Raw genomic sequence first — 25,372 nt, 5'->3', positions numbered from 1 at the left:
ATGCTTCACATTAATCTAGACATATCTAGTGTGTTGCAATTTGAGTAACATCTAAACGAGTATAGACTTGAACTTATATAAGGCTTCTAATTGATGAAGCATAAGGAAATAATCTATGTGATCTTATTATCCTCTAAAGTAGATCAATACTGTTTGTTACATGTGTAAGAAATATCTCTGAGATCTATAATATCAAAGTATGTGTGAAAAATGCTTTGACTCATGTAACATATACTTGTAAGAAGAATGTCATCTATATAAGGACAAGTTTGTTTTTAGTTTCTCCCACTTATATTGAGGTAGGTACATTAATCCACTATTTTTAAATGAAAATAATTGTATGAAGATTTCATCATATTTGATGTTTGCATTAACCCATATATGGATTTTATTGACTTATAAACTAAATGTTCTTTGACCTTCAGCTTATAACTTTTAGGTTGTTTTATAAACATATAAATATGTAAGCCGATTGTTAGGGAAAGTTGTTTTAATGTTCATCTAATGTAGCTCTTAACTATTATAAGCTACTGGAACAATAATGATCCTTAAAGAAATCTTTTATAATATAGGTAAGAAGATTATTTGATAATTGGTATATCATTGAATATAACCTTTAACAATCAATCGTGCATCTTATTGTCTTAACGTTTCGTATTGGGATTTAGTTTAGTTATGAACACTCTTAGGTGATTCAACCAAATCTTAAAACGTTAGCCTAACTTGTGGAGTCAATTATGATTGATGCTAATGGTTTAATTATAAGGGGTAGGATCATTATACTTTCCAACATCCATTTCAACTTTAGTTAGGGAGGTGACATAATCATCAGTGTTAGTAGGTTTTAAAACCTAGATGGCCTCCTGAGTTGATTATTGGGTAATTTTAAAAGTCTCGGTTTTATGGATTAGCTCTTGTTTAGGTAGCTATCATTTTTAGGATTCTAAGTATGTAAGAGTTGGTGCAGTATGGTGTACAAGAGGTGCAATTGGAGTTTAAATACAGAGTAAAATTTAATGACTCTCCCCCCCCGCCTCTTGTACTTTTTACAAGTCATTATAAGGACTTTTACTACCCACTGACTTTAGAAACCTTTAGGAAAATTTACATTCTTAGGGTCAATATTTAAAGACCTGTAGATTCTAATAGAAAAACGAGTTAATGATGTAAGTCGTCGTAGTTTCTTTTGTGAGGATCATTTCAGTAAGAAATCGGAGTATGCCCGTATTTAAGAAACACCGAAACTTTTGTAAGAGTAGTAGTAAATTCAACAGAGATAAGTTTTGATGGAATAGTGTTGTGATGGAGCAGTGTCTTGTACAAGAGGTGTAATTAAGATAATATCAAGTTTTCACTCCCTCACCTCTTGCAAATCTTGTAAGTTATAATTGAGACACTTAAGGCTCCCACTAATATTCGATATCTCTAGGAAAACTACATGAGAAGTTTCAATGATGTACGTGATGTGGGAATTTTTCATACATACGTTAGACTTAATTTGATTTTCTTTATGTGTCATAAGAAACTTAGGGACATATTTAGAAGAAATCATATTAAGTATATATGAATGGATCTCTTTAAGACCATGAATGATAGAAGACAGACTAGATACAAGTAAATAGCCTTTTAAATGATAAAATAATTATGTCTGAATATTCCGTTTGAATAAGTTCCACTAATGTAAGTGAAATATAACTTCTGGTGGATCCATACTTATTTCTTAAGTTAACAATGTTTAGGGCATCTAACACATGATTTAAAATCACTAAGAATGAGATTATATGAAAAATCTCCCTCATTAGCCATGTCATGATTTCTCATGAAATTTGGTTTTAATGGATGAATTTTATATGTCTCATTTATCTTTTGTTAAATATTTATTTGTATGATAACAAAAGTTGTGAAAGAATATAGTATCATCTAGTTGTATTTTATAAATGTTTCAATCCAAATATTGATAACAAATCATATGAGAGTTTAAGGTAATTGTGACTTTATGTTGGCTATGCAAACCTTATAACTGTCATAATGTAGCTTAAGTATTGATATTAAATTCTGATTAATCTCCAGAATATTTAAGGTATCATAAAGCGTAATATGAAGACAGTTTATCATGGTTCTAATAATCTTAACATTTAAATTTGCCACTAACCCTCATGTTAGTTATTTGTTGATTTTTGGGTAACCATATAGAACTAGACTCAACCAATCATGTGTTAATGGGAATATTAGGATTAACAGACTTAAATATCCTTAATATACAACTATCAATTTAGCCAGTTGTTCTTTTGAATTATGGACAGTCTTGTTGCTTATGCATAATCTAATGACATACATTTGCAGTGAGACTTCTCCTTAGAGAACTTAAAGCTGAAAGTAATATTTGTATTTTGTTCATGAACTTTAATATTATCCTCTTTTAGGTTTTATTTAATGGAAGTGAGTTGAATAACATCTTACTTTCTAGTACCATACATTTATTTTCTTGTACATATGTTGCTGATCAACGCACTCATTTTTTCTTTTGGTACTTTTGAGTGTTATAGTTGATTCTTAAGGCATCAACTTGTACTATTGAAAATTTTAGTATATAATGTACTGGAAAATTGTACTTATTATCATGTGTTAGCCCTTAATTTTATGGTTCATGAAACTGTATATATGACATATTCAGTAATGTCATTTAACCTTATAGTTAGAATTTAAAAGGAATGCACGCATCTAAAAGGTTATTTTGGTTATTTTCTATATATTAGATTAGTTTTAGGGAAAACTAAATCTAGAATAACTCTATTTGATAGCATGAGTTTATTGATTATCACAAGAGACATTATGTTTAACTAATCTCATTTGTCATGCTCTAGATTTATTCTTTATTACTAGTTTTAGAATGAGCAAAGTGATGGTCATGTCTTAGGGATAATCAAAAACGATAAGAGCTAAAAGTTAATTAAACTCTTTATGAAGCAAAACATATTAGGTTTGTGATTATAGTGGATGATTTGAATGAGATGTAATTTCTAGGAAGAAAATTATAGTGAGTAATATAATGGGATATTAAAGCATGACAGGTTAAATTTTATGATCATTAGATTAATGAAGGATCATTAATGTGAGGGTCATTATATTTTATTGAAGATGTGATATGTCTATTATTAACATCAAACTAATAGACTATAATTAAAAGTTCTACTTAAACAAAAAATAAATGATATTTGGGCAGAATTAAAATCTATTTAAGTATGTGTGCAAAACAATTATAACACATCACCTTTGGGCAGAAGTGAGACAATTATTTTAATTATGCACGAGTTAACTTTGCTGGATATAAATGTAACATATCACCTTTGGGCAGAAATGGGACATTTAAATCATGTAGGCAAAATTAACAAAGTTTTGTAATTAGATTTGAATGAGGGGTAGATGTAACACATCACCTTTGGGCAGAAGTGATACATCAAAATTCATTCAAGTAAAGCTTTTATGTTTTGTAAAAGTTTTAGTATTTACAAAACATTATTAATTTTTTTTAGCATACGGTTTACGAGATTTAAGAGTTTTCGGAAAACTTGGTTTTCAGAAAACATAAGTTCTCGGTAATTATGTCGTTTTCGGAAATTATGAGTTCTCAGTGAACATTAAAATAAAACCCGAAAACTATTTTAGGCAATAAGATTTAAGTTCAAAATTCTAAGGGATATCCCAAGATTTAGTTATTTTCAAAATATAGCTTTTATTCATTAATCAAATTTTGAAATAGCTTGGAGATAAAGGTTAGCCAAAATTAGGAAAAAATAAAAATCATATCCTAATCCGAATTTTAAACCAAAATACATGTTATGCTTGTAATGCAACCATTTAGGAGTATAATCTTAACATAAAAATAAATAACATATTAATTTGTTTCTTTTAGCCTCATGATAAAAAAAATTATAATATTTTTATTTATTTATTTGAGCACACAAATTGAGACTACTGTGGCTGAATGACTATGTGGCTTATATGGGAATATTAATTAAGGGTGCTGTTAAACATATCATTCTTACTCCATTTTTACTAAATATACTCTCCCTGAACTTATTACATAAATTATGAACTTATTACATAAATTATAATTAGCTCTTGACATTATTTATATACATATTAGTCCTTACAACATTACTTTCATTTGATAACCTCCACTACATATATCAAATTAAAAACTATCAAGTATTACTATTAATTTATTTTTTTAATATTAATATTATAAATATTTATAATATCTTTTTTTAATTTTAATAGTATATATATTTATAATATCCTTATTTTACCACTTTATCTTTTACTAAATAAACCCAAAACCCGAAACCGAACTCTAAACCCGAAACCAAACCCTAAACCCTAAACCCGAAACCGAACCCTAAACCCTAAAACCGAAACCCGAAACAGAACCCTAACCCCTAAAACCGAAACCCTAAACCCGAAACCGAAACCTAAACCCTAAACCCGAACCCTAAACCCTAAAACCGAAACCCAAAACCCTAAACTCGAAATCATAAAAAGAAAACGCAACTTGTAAAAAAAATAATATTAAATCCTTACTTTTGTGCTAATTTGGTAATTATATGATTCAAGGGTTAATATGAAAGTTAGTTTTTCCAAGAGGAGGGGGGGTATGACAAGCAACCAGGGGGGGTACATTTAGCCTAACCCTTAATCAATAGCCTAATCATATTTGTGGACACAATAAATCACAAATTTCACGTTTTCCGAATATTAATTAATCATCATATTTGTCAAAATTTCACGTTTTATTTTAGCATGTGAATTTGTGGACACAAATAAAAAATAAAACTTTGAGAGGACTTAAAATCGTAATAAAGGTTTCCAAGAAACATTATTTTATGGAAGTTACAATTCTTATTATCATACTTGATTATCATTAAGTTCAAGAATTAAAAAAAAACATAATTAGGGTTTGTCAGATTTTAGTCCATGTTTTCCAGTTTAGATTTAGATTCAGGAAAAACATGAAAAACTGATTAATCAACATCGCTCTGATACCACATGTTGATCAGTTCTTCACATTGGTAATGGAAAACATGAATAATATGTAAACCTATAACTAAAACATACCTGCTACAACAAAGAGAGTAGCCATGGCTGATGAGTCAGATCCAGACGACAAGATTGTCAGCTTGGTCGAGTTCCCCTTTAGGATGTATATTAGCGATGGGGATTAGGGTTCTTGAGAAACCGAATATAAATGGAGAGAGAGGATCACGAAAATATTAGGTGAGGTTTAAGGTTATGTTATATGATGTTAATTAGTCTCTCCATATATTTATATACACCCAAGGTGAAACCCTTGATTAGCAAGAAAGGGTAATTGGGTCCATCAACAATTACCTAGCTAATATAATTATAAGGTATAATTTAATATTTTGATCTAATTATTATATAAATGATAATGATGGTCATATATAAATATATATATCCATATATTTATTCTTACAACATAATCTTGTCAACATTTTGTAACCAACAAGATAAGTAAAGAAAGAAAACCAATGGAAATTAAATCCGAAGCTTAAATTCAGTTGCGAAGCTTGGACTGAGGCACCAGGGAGGGACGAGCTCAAAATGTATACAATATTTCACAAACGAGGGGGCCGGAGTCAAATTTTCGGCCAAAAATGGCTAAACTTACACTACGTATAAAAATTTTAGACCGAAAACGGGTAAATTTACACTACTGCGCAAAAAAACAGGAGGCCGGAGCCACCCGGGTCTCAATGAAGATTCGCCCCTGCTTAAATTTCCTACTTAATATTATATAAAGATAAATTTGATATTTATATATACATATTCATATTAAATTTTTAAACTACAAAATAGCGGGATGGCACAAAGATTTTTTTTATTTTTTTTATTTTACAAACAAGATAGTTTTATAGTCTTAACTATTTTTAAAACCAAAAGAGAACTGAGAGGAATCAATTAATTTGACTCGATTTATTTTATTATGTACTTCAAGATTACTCGTGATTTGAGTCCTTTTCCACCTGCATCGGTTAACACCTAAGATTATCATAATACATTATTATTGCAGAACATAATAGTATATTCTACGAGTATATTTTAATATTTATCAGTTGGGTTTAGGTGTAAACTAGAAGTATTTAATTTTGATAGCATCGTTGCATGTCATCTCCAACGTTGACAAAGCCGAATATTCATATTCCCACGTTAATTTCATCTTCTATTTAAGTAGCATCACTAAATATCCAAATCTTTGTCCCAAATATGTCTTATTATGCATCTTCAAAGCTAGTCTTAGTCTTCTTAGTATCCTTAATTCTATCAAAAAGTTCGACCTCAGTAGCGTTAGATCAAACCGCAAACATAGGAGTGATCATCCATGAAGGTTCAAGAGAAGGAAAGGAACAAAAAACGGCCATTGAAATTGCGGTCCGAAAGGTAAACTGGGGTTCCAAACCTCCCAAGTTGGCTGTCCATTTCATGAACTCTCAAGGAGACCCTCTTGAAGCTGCTTCTTCAGGTTCTAAATTCAATACATTTATAGTTGAACTCCATTTATATGAATCTTTTTATATTTATAAAAAATTTTGGTGTTACATAACATACATGTTAATATGATTTTCAATTTTTAGAGGCGTTCTTGTGAATGCAAGTCGGGTAGGGAGTCGTGACTCGTGTTTAAGTGCATGGACCGATCTATAATACATTATGATCGATTTTATTAGTTATGTTCTATTGTATGTTAAACAAACCAACATGGATTTTGCTTTCATAATTAAGAGCACTCATATCTAAATTTAACTAAAAAGTACTAGTCTTTTTAAGTTTATTTTTATTTAAAAACATCTAAAACCTCCTTTTTAATTTATATATACATCTTACTTATAAACATGTATTTAATTAATTTATTTTTCTTTCCTACAAATTCAAATGATTTGATTGGAGGTAATGGAATAAACAATGGAATATTATAATTTATTTGTCTTATTTGGTTAACCTATATGAATTCAGTGAATTATTACTTTAAGTTGTTTGATAGCCCAAACAAAATCATTAATGAAATATAAATGATAAAAATACTCAAATCTCAAAATATAAAAAAATATCAACATAATTTTTTAATGATGACGGTGATGGTGGTGGTGCTGACGACAACAATGGTGATCAAACAACGGCAACGGTGGTGGCGGTGGCGATGATGGTGGTGGCAGGGGTGGTGGTAGCGATTAGGTGGTGGTGGCGATAGTGGTTAGGTTGAAGTGGCAGTCAATTGGTGTTGGTGGCGGCAGTGGTGGTCAGGCGGCGATGGTGTAGTACCTATAGAATAGATCTCACAACTTTACTCGCATCAATCCGTATTATTAGTTAGCGGAAATCACTAACAACACTTGGATCTTAGTTTTACAAACACAAAAGAGAGAGAAATAATGTTTTGTAGGAAGTTATGTAGATGAATGGGTGAAAGTGACCCTTTTATAGGGTTCCTATTTCTCCAAGTTTTTCATTTCATGGGCCCAAGTGAGCTTGTCCAATTGGCTTTTATCATACAAAATAAACGTTCTGAGTATGTAATACACCGACTATAAGCAAATAGAAAGACATACACAATCCTTATAAAAATATGGAATATTAACCCTACAATCTCCTTATAGGATTGAGTATGTTGAGGCATATCCATCAAGTTCTTTCTTTCGTCTTTATTTCTTGAAATTTAGTACTTGTCCTGATCCAAAAGCTTGAACAATATTCGATTTTGTACGATTCTTTATTTTCATTCTTGTAGACTTGAACTTCAATATTATATTCTGGGAAGGATCAGTAATAACAAATTTTAGAAACATCAGATGTCGGAGGCTCGACATCTAATTTTCTTTTGTTAACCTTCTTGAGCCGAGTGGTTTCTTTCCTTTGTCTTTCGACTGATTTTTAGGTTCAACCACAAACTTTCATGTTCTCGTTTTCTTTTAAACACTTCACCATCTGCAACTTCAGTCTCTGCAGCTCAGCAGACTTGATCTTGAACTACTTGTCCATTTACAGTTGCACAAAACTTAGAACAAATAAGATTCATTCACAGACCCCCTCGAGAGTCAAAGACAAATTTTCTTTTTCAAACATGCCCTTGATTTGAAGTGTTTGCAGAATAACTCTAAAATTTTATTTTACCTTGACTTTTCATAAAATACCAATTTCATTCCCTCAACTTGTAAATGATTTGTTTAAGTCCTAGGTTTCCAATGAACTTTGCATGAACGACCTTGACAACAAAACACATGATTTTGAATAAACACAAAGATTTAATAAAATATGTACGAACACAATAAAAGCTTAAAATCTTTTTGGCATTTCCATATATTTTAAAATTACGAAAATATATGCATGATATTTTGAATTTTCTATGATGAAAAATGCAAATAATAAACATAAGTTGTAAATATTTTCATGGGAAAGATCACAACATGGAATCACATTGACCGGTATTGTCCTAGATCACACTTCTATTTCTAAGTTATTATGCCAAGAACTGAAAATCGATTGCAGATATAATTTGTATACTTTAAACTTAACAAGTATTTTGATGTCAAAGTGATACGTTAAGGTATGAGTTGGGCACAGTACCTATGTGGTCCCCATTTAATCCATTGTGTTACTGATTGCATAATACCTCGGGCATAGTTTGTGTTCATCAAATCACTCGAATTGACTCTGACACCCTAATGATTGATCGAAATATTTTCACATTATTTGAACTTTTGCAAACCTTTACAAACATTAAAGATTGAACCATGGACTTACATGCCACACAATCCAGACTTGCATGCATTCATTCAAGGTGCTTAGGACTTACTTGTTTACCCCAACTCAAGCAGTTCTGATATACCCCCTTTTGTTTGTTAATTGTCAACATTTTATGTTGATATTTAACACGTTTAAGCGCTTTGCAGTTTTTCTGCTTTTTCATTACAAATAAAATATTTAATGGCACACAAAAAGTGCCACAAGAAACCAAAGAAGTTCCACTACAGAACCCTGTTAGAATGAGTGGCGCACAAAAAAAGTGTCACTAGAAGCGCTACCACTAAAACCTTTTAGTGGCATTTTTTTTATCTGTCACTACCAACTTTTGGGTTTTTAGTGGCACTTTTTTCCGTCTATCGTTAAAAAGATTTTGGACTTTTAGTGGCACTTAACCTTTCAACTTTTAGTGACATACGCAAAGTGCAAAATGCCATTATAACGTGTGACACTAGATTTTTAGTGGAATGCAAAAAGTGCCACTAAAATTATAAATTAGTGGCAATTAAACTAAGTGCCACTAAAATGCGATATAAGCAAAGATGACATAAGCAAAGTGCCATTAAAAAACCTAAATTATTTGCATAAGAGCTAAATGCTATTAAAAACGTGTGACACTAGATTTAAAGTGACATACACAATGTGCCACTAAAACCATAAATTAGTGGCGTTAAAACTAAGTGCCACTAAAAAGGTGCTATAAGCAAAGATGACATACGCAAAGTGCCATTAAAAACCTAAATTAATGGCACTAGAGCTAAATGCCATTAAAAATGTGCGCCACTAGGATGCCTTTTGTAGTGTTTCTTTTAAATTTTCAATATTGATAATAAAGCAAGAATAAATTTTAATGGTGACCACTCCCTAACGGGCTGACTAATAATATTTTGCCTTCATCGATATGACTTTGACTGGAGTCATGCAACCGCTTAACGTACAACCACTATCATAGGTGGATAGTTAAGTTTATATCACTCTGACATTTACTCACTTGTCAAGCATATCTACACATCAAACAATGATCTTGTTGGCTTTTGATCTACTATTTTCATATGCTATGATCATCAAAGACAATTTCTTATCATTTTTCATAGTTCGAATCAATTTCTCAGAATTTTATAATATTTTATTATTCGGCCCCTCTAAAGAGGAGCTCCCTCTAAATGGGAAAACATTCTCTTAGTCATTTCTAATTTTCATAAAGTAGAGATAAAATGTTTTTGACAAGTCAAATGACTCATTTTTGTTTTTCTTAAAAGCAAATTGATATCTTTTTGGTGAGTTAAGCACAAATCATTTTCTCCCTCTAAAATTTTGACACAACAAAGAAATATTTACAAATTTTATAAAAAAATGGTAGTTTTAATCAAAATTGATCATGCTGAGCGATTCGACAAGAAATTCGAATCGGCATGATTGATGGCTTTCGTGAAAAGGTCAGAAAAGCTGTTGTTTGATGGAATATCTTAAGCATGCATTATCACATTGTTTAACAAAGTTGAAAAGTTTCAAACTGAAACTCAACAGCTGACGCTGACGCTCGACAAGTTGTTGTTGAGCCATTTGAACAAGGTTGGCGTTATTGAAGCACAAAGTACCATATGAAACATTTCTCATTCCTTAAAGTTTGTCCCTATATATCGCTTATGAAAGACTCGAATCTTCCATCGAATGGTTAGAGTCAAATAGCAAGGGTTCGTATCCCATCATATTACGGGTGCAACCACTATTTAAGTACCGGATACTATTGATAGTCCTCCTTGATTGACCCTGCATGCAATAACCGTTTAATTAGACATGGGTTCCTGGGCAATTTTGTTCAGGAAAGGTCAATTGTAAACTGACCAAATTTGATTTTATTTCCTAAAAACAATGTATTTATTTATGAACGCCACTTGATGAAGAATAGTCCTTAGGAATCCAATCAAAAAGTTGTTCATTAGTTTTGACAATTTTGAACTTTTCTTTCTTAATTTAAAAACTGTTTTGTTCAATCCTAGACTTTACAATCTTAGGATCCTTTTTAATTTTATCCTTCTTAGTTTTCTAAAAAGGTTTCTTTTTGTGCTTTACTTTATTAACTTTGGATCTCACATCCACTTCACTAGCTTCACTATTAGCTTGATCGGTCCTTAAATCTGGGCTACTAAAAGCTCCTTGGGGGACTGACTAAGCCGCCTTTGAATATCAGTTTGTTTCTTGAACCAGTGCTTGAAATGTCTTGCATGGTGAGAAGAATGCCCACAAACTAAACAACACGTTTTCTTGGGATAACTTTAATAGTTATCGGCATTGTATAACTGACTGAACTGTGGAATAGTAAATGGATTTGAGAAGTTGTACTCACTGTCATATCTCATGTCCTAATTGAAACCTTTATCATCAAAAGCATTTGAATAATATGTTTCAATATTTTCGTAACTCCTATACCCATAATAATTTCCATCAACAATATTGCAATATTAAGGACGATTAAAATGATTAGTTGTTTGAGAAAATGTTTGGCTATTATGAGGTGGAATGTACTTGCTATAAGTACTTGGTTGATTAACATTTTCAAGCACTTTGGTTTTTGCTGAAATATTTTCAGGCATACAACATGATGATGAAGAGCTTTGTATGTTCACACTAACAGACTCATTCACATTTTCTCATGCTTCAATAAAAGAGTTATTAGACACAGTTTCACAATCAACTTTTGAAGTAACATCAATATTTTCATCTAAAATTGTAGGGCTAGTATTCTTTATTATTGTAAGGATTGTGTGTGTCTTTATGTTTGCTTATAGTCAGTGTATTATGTACTCAATACATTTATTTTGTACGGTAAAAGCCCATCGGGCAAGCCCACTTGCACCCATGAAATGAAAACCTTGGAGAAATGTGGACCCTATAAAAGGGTCACTTTTACCCATTTCTCCACATAACTTCCTACAAAACATAATCATTTTCTCTCTCTCGTGTTTGCAAAACTAAGATCCGAGATCTGAGTGTTGTTAGTAGTTTCCACTAACTAACAACACATATTGATCCGAGTAAGGTTGTGAGATCCATTCTTAAGGACCTATAATTGGTATCAGAGCTTTCGGCTCTACTAGTTGAGGCACTAGGGCTACAACCTTGGATTTTGATCTTGTTTGAGAGTTGTGTTAAAGTGTTTGAAGTGGGTTTCGGTCATAAAAAGTGTTCTGCAAGCTTGAAATCGGTTTAAAAAGGGTGTGTTAAAGTATATTTTAAGAGTTTTCGGGCTTAAGAAGTGTGTTCATATGCTTGGGAATTGTGTTTGAATTTATTAAAGTGTGATTCGGGTGTTTTCAGTGGTGTAGGTGCCGGTGGTAGTGGTGCTTGTGTTGCTTCTTCTGAGGGTGATGCAGCCACAATTGGAAGAATTGTAGGTGTCAGTGTTGTTCACACAGAAGCCATTCTAGTGGTTACTCTAGTTGGTGGAGGAACCGCCACCGGGGATGAGGAGGAATATGAGAGTGATGATGAGGAGGAGGAGTCTAATGATGAGGAAGACAACGAAGAAAATGAAGATGATCCTCATGGCAGTTTTGACGAGCCCCGTTGTAGTGATGATGATAATAATAGAGGAAATGGTAGTGGTGGTGGTGGTAGTGGAGCGGGTAAACAAACCATCCCACATGCGAACACACCAAGGGATGTCCCCACTGATGATCCAACGAAGAAAATAAGAGACACGGACACTACATTCGAAAATGACTACTCATCTCTTTTTAATGTTGATTAAATTGCATGTATCGTCTCTCCAATGCAAGATAGTGATGATGGAATAAACTACTCTCTGAACCCGGACACTCCGGTTCGTGTTGTTGAAGAAACGGTTCAAAATCCAGCTATTGTGGTGGCTCTCCCAACTCAAGGGACAAAGAAAAGAAAGAGAAAGAAAGTGTTATAGCATTGGCGAACCGAAAGCATCAGATGGACAAATTATCCTTACCATGATGATTCTCCCATCCTCTACTGCACATGGCACAATGATAACAAAATATGAGCTCTCAGACATGCCAATGGGGATCTCACCTACTTACACTACAATGACATGCATTCATTGTCTCATCTTGACATGAACTATTTTAGAAGAATTGTAGGTAACAGAGCTAGAGAAAAGAAGCTTCAGAGATACTTCAAGCGGTTCTTGGGAAGGGAATGGAAGGACGACTATCCCAACTTTAAACTCAAAAAAGGGTAGATTGTATCTCCACCCTACTGAGGTTGATCCTGATACGGGAAAAAAATGAAAAGCTTGGAGATATAAGATGCCGAAGGATCATGGGGAGCCAATATACCCTCTATTCGTTCCCAATATGCTCTATAACTTTGTTTCCTAGGAGTTTGATAATAGCATGAGAGAAGTGGTGATCCACTGTGAGACCATGCACTCACTCAGATTCTTTGATGAGCACAAATTGTCAAGCTTGAGCAAGGAGGATTTGGTGAAGCTCTACAAGTCTCCTTTGTCGACAATGGAAGACGTTCGAAGGGATGACACCAACATGATAGTTGAGAAGTTCAACAAGTTTTTTCATTATCTTGTTGATAATCAAATATTCGATTACGATTCGCCATTCGATTACGAGACCGACCGAAGAGGAAGCTAAAGAAATAACACTAAAGACTGTAGGGATATTTTTAGGCTCTATTTTGATGTTTAGTCTTCTGTATTATTTCGATCATGTCATGATGTATTTTACTAGCTTTTGTTTATGTTGTAATAATGTTTGGGCTTGGCCCTTTGTAAACAAATCCATTTGAGGGCCCATGTAATGAAAATAGAATGGTATGGCTTGCACTATAAATTGTGCAACCATACACAGGAAACACAACCTTTTGTAAATTTTCTTATCGATATCCACCAACTCTCTCCCTACTTCCCTTCTTTCTTTCCTTTTTGGGTAATAGCCAAATACAACAAGATCCGAGATCTTGGTTCTCTACTAGTGATTTTTGCTAGCTAGTAATAAGATTGATCCAAAAACATAGTTGATTGATCCGTGTTTAAGGACCTACAAATGGTGACAGTGGCCCGCGACGGTGATAATGATTGTGGGGGCTACGGCAACATTGGTGGCGGTGATCAAGCGGCGGTGGTAGTGTTGGTCAGGTAGTGGTAGTGGTGGTGGTGGTGGAGGAGGTGGTAGTGCTGGTGGTGTTAGTGGCGGTGGTTAGGTAGAGGCAGCGGTGTTGGTTCCAGATAGGTGGTGTTGATGGTGGTTGTTAAGTGGTGATGTCGGGAGAGTGTAGTAAAATAGGAATGTAATGAAAAAAAAAGAAGAAGAAGTAGGTAGCAAAGAATGGTTTTTGGTGGAATGTGATTCGTTGTCATGTAATGGTTGATTTCATTCAGTTGATCAACTAAACACTTTTTTTTATTCCCTTACAATAACCCATTTCATTCCCGCTATAATTCCTATATGCTAAACGCAACCTAATAGTTAAGCTCTGATCATATAGTTACCATTAATATATATATAGCTTTATGTATGTAGAATGAGGTGAAAGCTACATAAATGAAAAACTATATTACTTTTTATTCTAAGGAAAAGAGTAATATAGAGCGTTGGAAGTGTGAATGCTCTAACCACACTAATAAGGTCGGTTAGGTACGTAGGTGTCATTTGATGGTTTCTGCATTTTATTTCTTTTAAACGTCGACTTTCTTGTGTTTTTTGTTGCCGCAATTCTCAAATTGGAGAGTCTCGTTGTCTCACTCTGGCCAAATTATTTTATCTTAATCGGGCTCACGCTTGGTTCAGAGTTTGGCTAGAGTGTTCCCTAGAAAATTATACAGTCATTGTGCCGCCACAAGAGCATAACTCTCTGACGTAACACACGGTGGGACAAAAATCCCGGTGGGCTCGGGATTCGAATTGGCAAGCTCACAAGGCTTAGCTTAAATCCTTCATTGCTATAATTCACTAAAAGTGACACAAGTGAGAATCAAATTTGGATCTATACAGAAGACCCAGAGTCTTTCTACCACTATTTAAGCTAGCATGGTTTAGTAAAGATAATTAATGCTTTTAATGATAAATTCACCTGTATTTTTACAAAATGATTTTTTACATATTTCCCCCATTCGACAACGTATTTGACATCGGTTAATCGTCCAACGCTGATTAACGTACCAGCAGTACGTTTGTGCTTGTGTGTCCAAAGTCAATAACTGGTAACGTGTCTGGTGTTGGTTAACGCGTCAGGCATCGATAAGGCGTCCAACAACGTTTACACATATGACACTTTATGTATCGAACACAAGTAGCACGCCCGGTTATGCTAATGCCTCTAACACCAGTTACTTGTCTGCCGCATATTATGTGTCTCGTTATTTATCCAACATTCGACATTGATTGCGTGCCCAACGCTTATAATGTGTCTGACACCGGACAGGCGCCTGATTCATTGTACGGGTCTGGTTTCAAAAACATTGATTTCAGGTTTTACACATTATAAGTCACATCACTTTAAACTTACTTTAAACTTTTACCATTAATTATTTACCCCACACATATACGTTTAATGTGGTGCACACATATAATGTATATATGTGTGAACCCTTGGGTGGGCAAAAGTAAAATTGCATTAATTTTACGTTATTTTACTAATCTCGTGAAAATAACGTTAAAAGTGGCGGAAGGTTAATCAAGCATCATGTGGTGGCGTTGATAGCCGAAAGACAAGGGTATATGCACCAATCAGCCGGTGTCCCGATGATTGTGTGTTATGTGTCTTATGTCCAAGGCTTGATGCAAAGCTACTATCGAGCCGAGGGTCTCACCGGAAGCAGCCTCTCTATCCCTATGGGGTAGAGGTAAGGCTATCTACATCTTACCCTCCTCAGACCCTACCATAGCTTTGCTATTGGTGGGATATAATGAGTACGATGATGATGATGATATATGTTTAATGTTTTTCTCTAAACTCAATCAAGTATATTTCTGTTTGTTTAATTTCTTGAATTTCACAATTGAAACCTTATAAAATTTTGTGTTGCAGCAAACTATTTGATTGACAAAGAACATGTACAAGTAATAGTTGGGATGAATACATGGGAGGAAACTACGGTCGTAGCGAAGATAGGACAACTTGCCAAAATCCCAGTTATTTCTTTAACTGCTAATACTTTACAACCTCTACCGCGTCTTCAATGGCCTTTCTTGGTACAAATGACCAATCTAGGCATGTCCTATGAAATTAATTGTATTGCGTCTATCGTGCAATCGTATAACTGGAAACGGGTTATCGTGGTTTATGAAAACATGTATGGTGGTGAATACATGGCTGTTTCATTATTATTTGAGGCACTTCAAAAGATTGGTTCTATTATCGAGCAACGTGTGGTAATTCCTCATTTCACTTCACCATTTGATTCAAAGGAGGCGATTCGTGAAAACTTAGTGGATGTCCTTACCACAAAGCAATCAAGGGTTTTTATTGTGTTGAAATCGTCTTTACTCGCAACAACATGTGTTTTTGAAGAAGCTAATAAACTAGGATTAACGGGGAAGACTCGGTTTGGATTTTAGGAGAGAGTTTTTCTAGTCTTCTTGATTCTTTAGACCCGTCGGTTTTTAATCTCATGCAAGGTGCTCTAGGCGTGAAGGCGTACTATTCAGACAAAATCTCGCAATTTTTAAGTTTCAAGTCCCAATTCAAAACAGCTTTTAGATCAAACTATCCGGAGGAAGATAAACTTTAGCCAGGAATCTATGCTATACGCGCATATGATAGCATAGAAACAATCTCACTAGCTTTAGATCATTTAGAAAAGTTGAAGGACCGTGACGGTGAGAAGTTGCTGGAGATGATCCTGTCCACAAACTTGTCTAGTTTGACGGGTAAGATACATCTTCAGGATGAAACGCCATCCGTGTCCGAGGTTTTACAATTAGTGAATGTAATTGGGAAAAGTTATAAAGAGCTAGGATTTGGATTACCTAAGTTAGGTTTCTCAAAAATCCTAAAACAGTTACGCATACATTGGCCGGGGGGTCTAGTAATTAGTAGAATTCCGAAGGGATGGGCAATGCCTAGCAATGCTAAGAAATCGAAGATTGCGGTTCTTGTTGCTACATTCGAGAAGTTTGTGAAAGTTGAACAAATCGAGGGTTCAAACGAGACCAAATATTCGGGTTTTTGCATCGAGCTTTTCGAGCTTGTAGTTGCAATTTTGGAAAAGCAGTATCATTACTCGTTACCAAACGAGTTCATAAGTCATGCAGGCACCAATGCAGATATGGTTGATCAAGTCTATTATAAGGTAGAGGTGCACAAATCGGGTTTTTCCTACTGTTTCGGGTATGATTGGGTATTGAAAAATCGGGTATTGAGATAAATCGGGTAGGGTTCGGGTAGGGTATTGAGGAGAAAAACTCAACCCTATGTACCCGGGTAGGGTATGATCGGGTTCGGGTATTGGAACCGGGTACGACCGGGTATTAATACACGGTTTTGAATTTGTAATTTTTATACATTTTTTAATTTGTTTAAAATTTAAATTTGCTTTGTAATATATAAAAATAATTAAACTATATTGCAATAACCATAAATCAACTTAATCACAAATTATTTACTTAGTAATATGCATTTAACAAAAACTTAAACATAAAAGTTGTGAAGTAAACATAAAAATATACTATAAAGACTCATGTATTATTTCGGGTATTAGAAAATTGGTATCGGATATCGGGTATAACCGGGTATCGGGTATAGGGGATGACCGGGTCCGGGTATTTACGGGTATAAATCGGGTACGGTTCCGGGTACGGGTATTGACCTCAAAATGCATACCCTATCCATACCCTACGGGTAGGGTCGGTTCCGGTTTCGGGTATAGAATACCCGGGTATAAAAAAAACGGTCCGGGGTATTTTTTCGGGTCCGGTTCTGGATACAGGTTTTTTGTGCACCTCTAATATAAGGTACTCATTAACATGCATTATTAAAACAATATTTTTTAAAAAAAAAATGTTAGCGAAATTATGCACTTTAACATATAAAAAAGGCGAACTGGATTTTAATAATCTCAACTTAATGCAGTTGGCCGATAATAATCCCAACTTAAAATATAGTTGTCACCGGTCTCAACTTTTATACAATTTGTTTTCATTGGACCTCTGTTAAAAACAAACTTAACAACGCTAAGTTTTTTTCAAATTTCAAATTGATGTTTAAGGGCTCTTGATTGAAATGAGAATACAAATCGATTGATGTAAAACTTATCTCGGAACGGTGCTCCAAACAACTTGATTTTTGTTAATTAAAAGTTTACACACCGGAAATGAAGCATCCGGCCTTTAGTCATTTGGATCACCGTTGTGAGGTATGTTTTACATCAATCGACTTGTGTCCTTATTCCAAATGATAGAACAAAAACATCAATTTGAAATCTGGAAAAAACTTAACATCGTTAATTTTTTTTAATGGGGGTACTCCAATGAAAACAAACAGTGCGAAAATTGGTACCGGTAACAGCTATTTTCTAAGCTGGGATTATTATCGGCCAACTGTATTAAGTTGGGATAATCAAAATCCAATTCGCTAAATTTAGAAAAACCTTTTGCACTGACTACGAATTAATACAAGTACTAATGTTCTTTTCCATTTTACGTATGCCTCTGCGATGAAGAAATAATTTGCTGCTGTTGGTGATATTGCGATACTGGCTAATCGATCTAGGTATGTGAAGTTCACACACCCTTTTATTGAGTCGAAGTTTTCAATGGTGGTACCTGTGAAATCGGATATGCAAAAGGTATGGAAATTTATGAGACCATTCACCGTGGAGATGTGGCTAGCTACATTATGCATATTGCTATACACAATGTTTGTAGTGTGGTTCATGGAGCATCAAGTGAATCGAGAGTTTAGAGGTCCATGGAATCATCAACTTGGAACTGCATTATGGTTCACCTTCTCTTGTCTTTTCTTCTCTCATAGTGAGTAATTACTTCTTTTTTAGTCGTATGATTTTCTTCGTCTACAACCATTTGGCTGATTGAATTGAAACAAATTAAGCATCTTCGGTCCCGTATGCCCAACAAGCTTATTAAAGTATCTTGTCTGGTCTGTTGCATAAACTAGGCCAACCAAACCTCTTACCCATATCTAGTTCCAATCAAGAACACTTTTTTCTTATCACTTTAATTGTTTGCAGGAAAGAATATACAGAGCAATCATAGTAAAGTTGTGGTGATGATATGGCTCTTTGTTGTGTTCATCATATCCTCTAGCTACACGGCTAGCCTCACATCAATCCTCACGGTTCGTAGCCTGGAGCCCACAATAAGAGATATAGACTGGCTAAGGAAAACCAATGCGTCCGTGGGATGCGACCCTAATTCATTTGTGTGCAAGTACTTGAAAGATGCTCTAAACCTGACAAACATCAAGAACGTGTCACGCGAGGAAAAATGTCGAGATCACTTTACGAATGGAACAATAAGCGCTGCATTTCTCGAGCTTTCATATCAGAGATACTTCTTCAAAGAGCATTGTGACGAGTACATGGTCGTTGGCCCTAACAATGGAGGCCTAGGCTTTGTAAGTATACAATACAATTCTTGTTGTTTTATTATCACGCGTGGTAACTCCAAATTAACAAGTAAAGAATAATATTTAGAGTGTACAGGGCGTTAAATTCACAGTTTATTGTCTATTTCAAAATTTAATTTATAAATAGTTTTATATGATTGTAAAGCAATGTCACAACAATTTATATATAAAAGCAGAATCTCGTATGCATTAATAAAAACAAAGCATTGTTGTTTTCTAATCCATAGAGTAAAGTGGTCTGAAATTGTCAATCTTTGTAGATTTTCCCACAAGATTCTCCAATAACCGATGATGTTTCAAGAGCGATTCTAACCCTTTTGGAAGATGGCACGATTGGTAAATTAGAAATCGAATGGCTTAAGGCTGACAAAAGCTGCTTGAGTTCCAATCCTGAGTTAGAAGGAGAAAGGCTTGGTCTCGCTAACTTTTGGGGACTATTTCTCATATCGGGACTCACTTCTGTTGGATAATGCTGACTAAGATTGATGATATGGCATTGAACAAGTAAAGTGGAGTAGTGCTGACCGAGAAAGCAGCAATGAATAAACGTTCGTGTGAACGTTGGAGTCGTTCAGAAAAGGAAGGAGGAGTGCCACCTTTCTAGGAAGAACAAGTCTAGCTTTTAGCCTATTTAAGTAGTTGTTCTGTTTAAGTTTTTTTGCATGTATTCAATTGTTTTCTGCTTTTGTAATCGTTGAAGTTATAATACAAAAAGGCATTCTGCAAGTTTCTGTCTTTGTTATTTCTCTGTTTCCAAACTCTGATCAAACCAACATTTTGGTATCAGAGCAAGATTTCGATCCTATCATATGCCCAAATACATAAACTCAGCAACCATGAGTGCACTAGCTACCAATCTAAACCAACCAAAAGAAAACTCGTTCCCGTTTCACTGTCCCTCTCTTACCTCTTCAAACTACACCACATGGGCCATCAAGATGGAGGCCATAATGGACGCTCAAGGCTTATGGGAGGCTATCGAACCGCAGACTGGGGTGGTTGCGGATGAAAAGAAGAGCAAGATGGCTCGAGCCTTCCTTTTCCAAGCAATTCCGGAGGAGATATTGCTGCAAGTTGCCAAGAAAAAGACGGCCCGTGAAGTGTGGGAATCTTTGAAGACAAGATTCGTGGGTGTAGATCGGGTTCAAAAGGCTCGATTACACACACTCAAAAGTGAATTTGAAGCAATGCGCATGAAAGACAGTGAATCAATTGACGAGTATGCCGGAAAACTATCCGGTATGATCACTAAATACAACAGTGTGGGTGCCGTGTTGGAGAATGAGGAACTGGTACGTAAATTGTTCGATACTGTAACTGATAAATACATTCATCTGGTTGCGTCCATGGAGCAGTATTCTGATTTGGAACGCATGCCTTTCGAGGAGGCAATTGGGCGGTTAAAGGCCTATGAGGATCGAGTAAAACTGAGGCAAGGTGGATCTTCAAGTGAAAATGCTTTGCTTTTCACTAAAGCAGAAGGATCATCAAGTGCCAAGACTTATAATAAGCAAGGGTCCGGGCGTGGACGTGGGCACACTAATGGAGAAAGAGGAGGCAGAAGCAACACACGAGGTGGTCGTGGATCCAGTCGAGGTCGGGGTGACCGGTATGCAGGAAAGTCATACAAAGACACCAACAACACAAACCGAAAACCATGTGACAAGAAGAGTCACATTAGATGCTTTGAATGCCAACAACTTGGGCATTATGCGTCTGAGTGCAAGAACAAACAAGAGCAAGAAGTGCACTTGACAAAGGAACCGGAGGATGGACCGACGTTAATGTTGTGTGTTGGTGAAGAAGAAATACCTTCAATGGTGTTATTGCATGAGGAAAAGGTGTTTCCTAAGAGTCATGCCACCCGGAATGGAGAGAGTGAAGATTTGTGGTATCTTGACAACGGTGCAAGTAATCACATGACAAGCATGAAAAGCTCCTTTGCAGAATTGAATGAAAGCATAACGGGCCATGTACGGTTTGGTGATAACTCAAGAGTAGAGATCAAAGGGAAGGGTACAATACTCTTTCAATGCAAGAATGGGGATCAACTAATGATTCCTGAAGTATACTTCATACCAGCCTTGAAAAGTAACATCTTGAGCCTCGGACAGTTAACTGAAGTCGGGTATGATGCTTGGATGCATGATGAATTCCTGAGGGTATTCGATAGTCACAAGCGGTTGGTGATGAAGATTCCAAGATCAGCAAACAGGTTATATAGAATAACTTTAAAAATTGCAAAACCAGTGTGCTTGAAAGCTAGCATGGACGATGAAGCTTGGATATGGCATGCAAGGTTGGGACATGCCAATTTCCATGTGCTAGAATCGATGGCCAAGAGAAAGCTGGTAAGAGGTCTACCGTGTATCTCACACCCTGAACAACTTTGTGAAGCATGTTTGGTAGCCAAACAAACTCGGAAAAGTTTTCCAAAAGAAGTCAATTGGAGAGCTTCTAAGCCATTGGAGTTGCTACATGCCGATCTTTGTGGCCCGATCACGCCCCAAACATGGGGAGGTAACCGTTACTTCCTCCTCATAGTCGATGATTTTAGTCGGTTCATGTGGGTGTATTTGTTAAAAACGAAGAATGAGGCTTTAGAGAAGTTTCAAATCTTTATGAAAAGAGTTGAAAAACAATCTAAACATGGGGTCAGTATGTTGAGAACAGACCGGGGTGGGGAATTTAATTCCCAAGCTTTTACAAACTATTGTAATCAAATGGGGATCAAAAGGCAAACCACAGCCCCCTACACTCCACAACAAAATGGTGTTGTGGAGCGTAGGAATAGAACGGTTATGGGCATGACTCGTTCTATGTTAAAATCATTTAAAGTGCCAGAACCATTGTGGGGAGAAGCTGTGCGCCATTCTGTGTATTTACTCAACAGAATTGTTACAAAGGCTGTAAAGAATAGAACCCCATATGAAGCATGGATGAAGAAGAAACCAAACTTAAAATACTTGAAAGTATTTGGGTGTGTTGGGTACGCAATGAAATTAACAGGTAACTTCCAAAAGTTGGAAGATAGGAGCAGACCTATGATTTACTTGGGAGTTGAGCCTGGAAGTAAGGCATACAGAATGTACAATCCAAAGGAGAAAAGGGTAGTTGTATCACGTGATGTGTCCTTCTATGAAACAAAAGGATGGGATTGGAAGGAGGTACAAAGTGAAAGGTCCATGTCAACAGGAATTTTTTTACAGCCAAATCCCAATGAAGATATCAACCACATGGAGAACTTGCATGGGAATTCAAACCAAAATACCCCATGTCCAGCAGACCAAAGTTCACCTACATCTGCTGGTCCCACAAGAAATTTGCAAGAAAATCCTCAATTTCCCATGCAAGGTGAGGAAGACCATGATGGATTTTTTGATCATACACCACCAAAGGGCTTCAAGAAAATTCAAGATGTTTATCAACAGGCTTCTGCAATGACCGATGAAGAAGTACGTAAGTTGTATGAGGACAACGAACTTCTTCTGGCTGATGACGAACCTGTTTCGTTTAAGGAAGCTTCAAAGGAGGAGTCTTGGAGAAAAGCAATGCTGGTTGAACTAGACTCAATTGAAAGAAATAACACCTGGTCCTTAACCCAACTGCCACAAGGAAACAAAGCTATTGGGTTAAAATGGGTGTATAAAGTAAAGAAGGATGCGAAAGGCTCGGTAACTAAGTACAAAGCTCGTTTGGTAGCAAAGGGGTATGTGCAGCGAAAAGGTGTTGATTTTGAGGAAGTGTTTGCACCGGTGGCACGGTTGGAGACCATTCGTTTGATACTATCAATTGCAGCTGAAAGAAACTGGCTTGTTCATCACTTAGATGTCAAGTCAGCCTTCTTAAATGGAGAGCTTAAAGAGGAGGTGTATGTAACGCAACCGTTGGGCTTCGAGATTAAAGGGAAAGTAGGTTGGGTGTACAGGTTACACAAAGCACTCTATGGGCTTCGACAAGCTCCAAGAGCTTGGAACACAAAGCTTGATATGTCCTTAAAGGAAGTTGGTTTCATCAAGTGTGCACAAGATCAAGCAGTATACAAGTTGCAAAACAACAGGTCAACTTTAATTGTGGGTGTGTATGTTGATGATTTAATTGTAACAGGGTCTAATGAAAGGGAAATTGAAGAGTTCAAGAAAAAAAATGAAGCAAGCTTTCGATATGAGTGACTTGGGTCTTCTAAGTTACTATTTGGGAATCGAAGTTCAGCAAGGTGACCAAGGTATCTTCATTAAACAGGAAGGTTATGCAAAGAAGATACTTGAAAGTACTGGAATGGCAACGTGCAATGATACACAATTTCCTATGGAAGCAAAATTGAAGCTGACAAAAGATGAGAATGGCAGATCAGTGGAAGCCACTGAGTTCAGGAGAATCATTGGCAGTCTACGGTACTTGACTCATACTCGACCTGATCTAAGCTATTCGGTTGGGGTGGTGAGCAAGTTCATGCAAGAACCTAAAGCGAGCCATCATGTAGCAGTAAAGCAGATTTTACGTTACATCAAGGGTACAACCGGGTTTGGCTTGTGGTATAGAAAGGCTGGAGATGGAAAACTGTGCGGGTACAGCGATAGCAGTCACGGGCTGGATATTGAAGATAGAAGGAGCACCACGGGTATGGCGTTCTATTATTCAAACAATTTAATCACTTGGACCTCACAAAAACAACAGACTGTTGCGTTGAGCTCCTGTGAGGCTGAATTCATGGCTGCAACAGCAGCAGCTTGCCAAGCTTTGTGGCTGCGAAATTTGCTTAGTGAATTGACTGGAAGTGAGGTGCAGAAGGTAAAACTCTTGGTTGATAACGAGTCTGCAATAGCTTTGATGAAGAACCCCGTATTTCACAAACGAAGCAAGCATATTGATACGAAGTTTCACTTCATACGAGAGTGTGTGGATCGGGATCAAATACATGTTGAACATGTACGGGGAGAGCTGCAGAAAGCAGATATTTTAACAAAGCCGTTGCCACGTATAAAGTTCAAAGAAATAAGGAGCTTGATCGGAGTGGAGGACCTTAACCAAGTCAGCATTAACGGGGAGAATGTTGGATAATGCTGACTAAGATTGATGATATGGCATTGAACAAGTAAAGTGGAGTAGTGCTGACCGAGAAAGCAGCAATGAATAAACGTTCGTGTGAACGTTGGAGTCGTTCAGAAAAGGAAGGAGGAGTGCCACCTTTCTAGGAAGAACAAGTCTAGCTTTTAGCCTATTTAAGTAGTTGTTCTGTTTAAGTTTTTTTGCATGTATTCAATTGTTTTCTGCTTTTGTAATCGTTGAAGTTATAATACAAAAAGGCATTCTGCAAGTTTCTGTCTTTGTTATTTCTCTGTTTCCAAACTCTGATCAAACCAACAACTTCAACACTAAGTTTAGGATTTTTCATTTATCGGTTGAATCACAACCAAATTAAGCGTATTGTAAGCTTCAATGTACGCTGGAGAAAGGCAGCGAGAGTTGTTAAGATAGCGCTTAACTTCAAGCGTAACAATGTCCAACCAGAAGAGAAAATGGAACCCGCAAACAAATGGGATCAGCAGAATTCACCAGGAGATAGAATGGAACCGAGCAACAAATGGGATGATCAGCGGAGTCCTCAAAGGTGGGAGCGGGAGCGCGTAAGTCCAACTGAGGTCCCTGAGCATGTGGAAATCGGCAGGCCTACTCAACTTGAAATTCCCATGAAGAAAATGGATTCAGGAAAATATTGAATGTGGATCATGATTTCACATTTGATGTATGTATATTCTTCTAAAAATAATGTCTTTGTAGTTTGCATAAACGTACTCTTTAAATTTGCTAAGTATTATCCTCTGGCACTTTATCCGTGCAATTTCATGTATAAGTTTTTCTTTTCTAAATATTGTGGTATATATCGGCACTTTATTACATTCATTACAGCCTAACCTGAAACCGATCTTATTCGAAGTAATGAAGTTAAAGGTAACTATAATTAGCACTTGTTAACAAG

The 25,372-nt window shown here is 35.8% G+C and overlaps 1 pseudogene; it reads left to right on the top strand.

Moving 5' to 3' along the window:
• Positions 1 to 6,285: 6,285 nt before the first annotated feature.
• LOC143558644 (glutamate receptor 2.7-like) lies at positions 6,286 to 25,112 on the top strand (annotated as a pseudogene).
• The last annotated feature ends 260 nt before the right edge of the window (positions 25,113 to 25,372 follow it).

Source organism: Bidens hawaiensis, unplaced genomic scaffold (genome assembly GCF_021521415.1).
Source record: "Bidens hawaiensis isolate Kalapana, Puna unplaced genomic scaffold, B.hawaiensis_p1.1 tig00019560_1, whole genome shotgun sequence".
Lineage (NCBI taxonomy): Eukaryota > Viridiplantae > Streptophyta > Magnoliopsida > Asterales > Asteraceae > Bidens > Bidens hawaiensis.
This window is presented reverse-complemented; position numbering and strand designations above follow the sequence as displayed.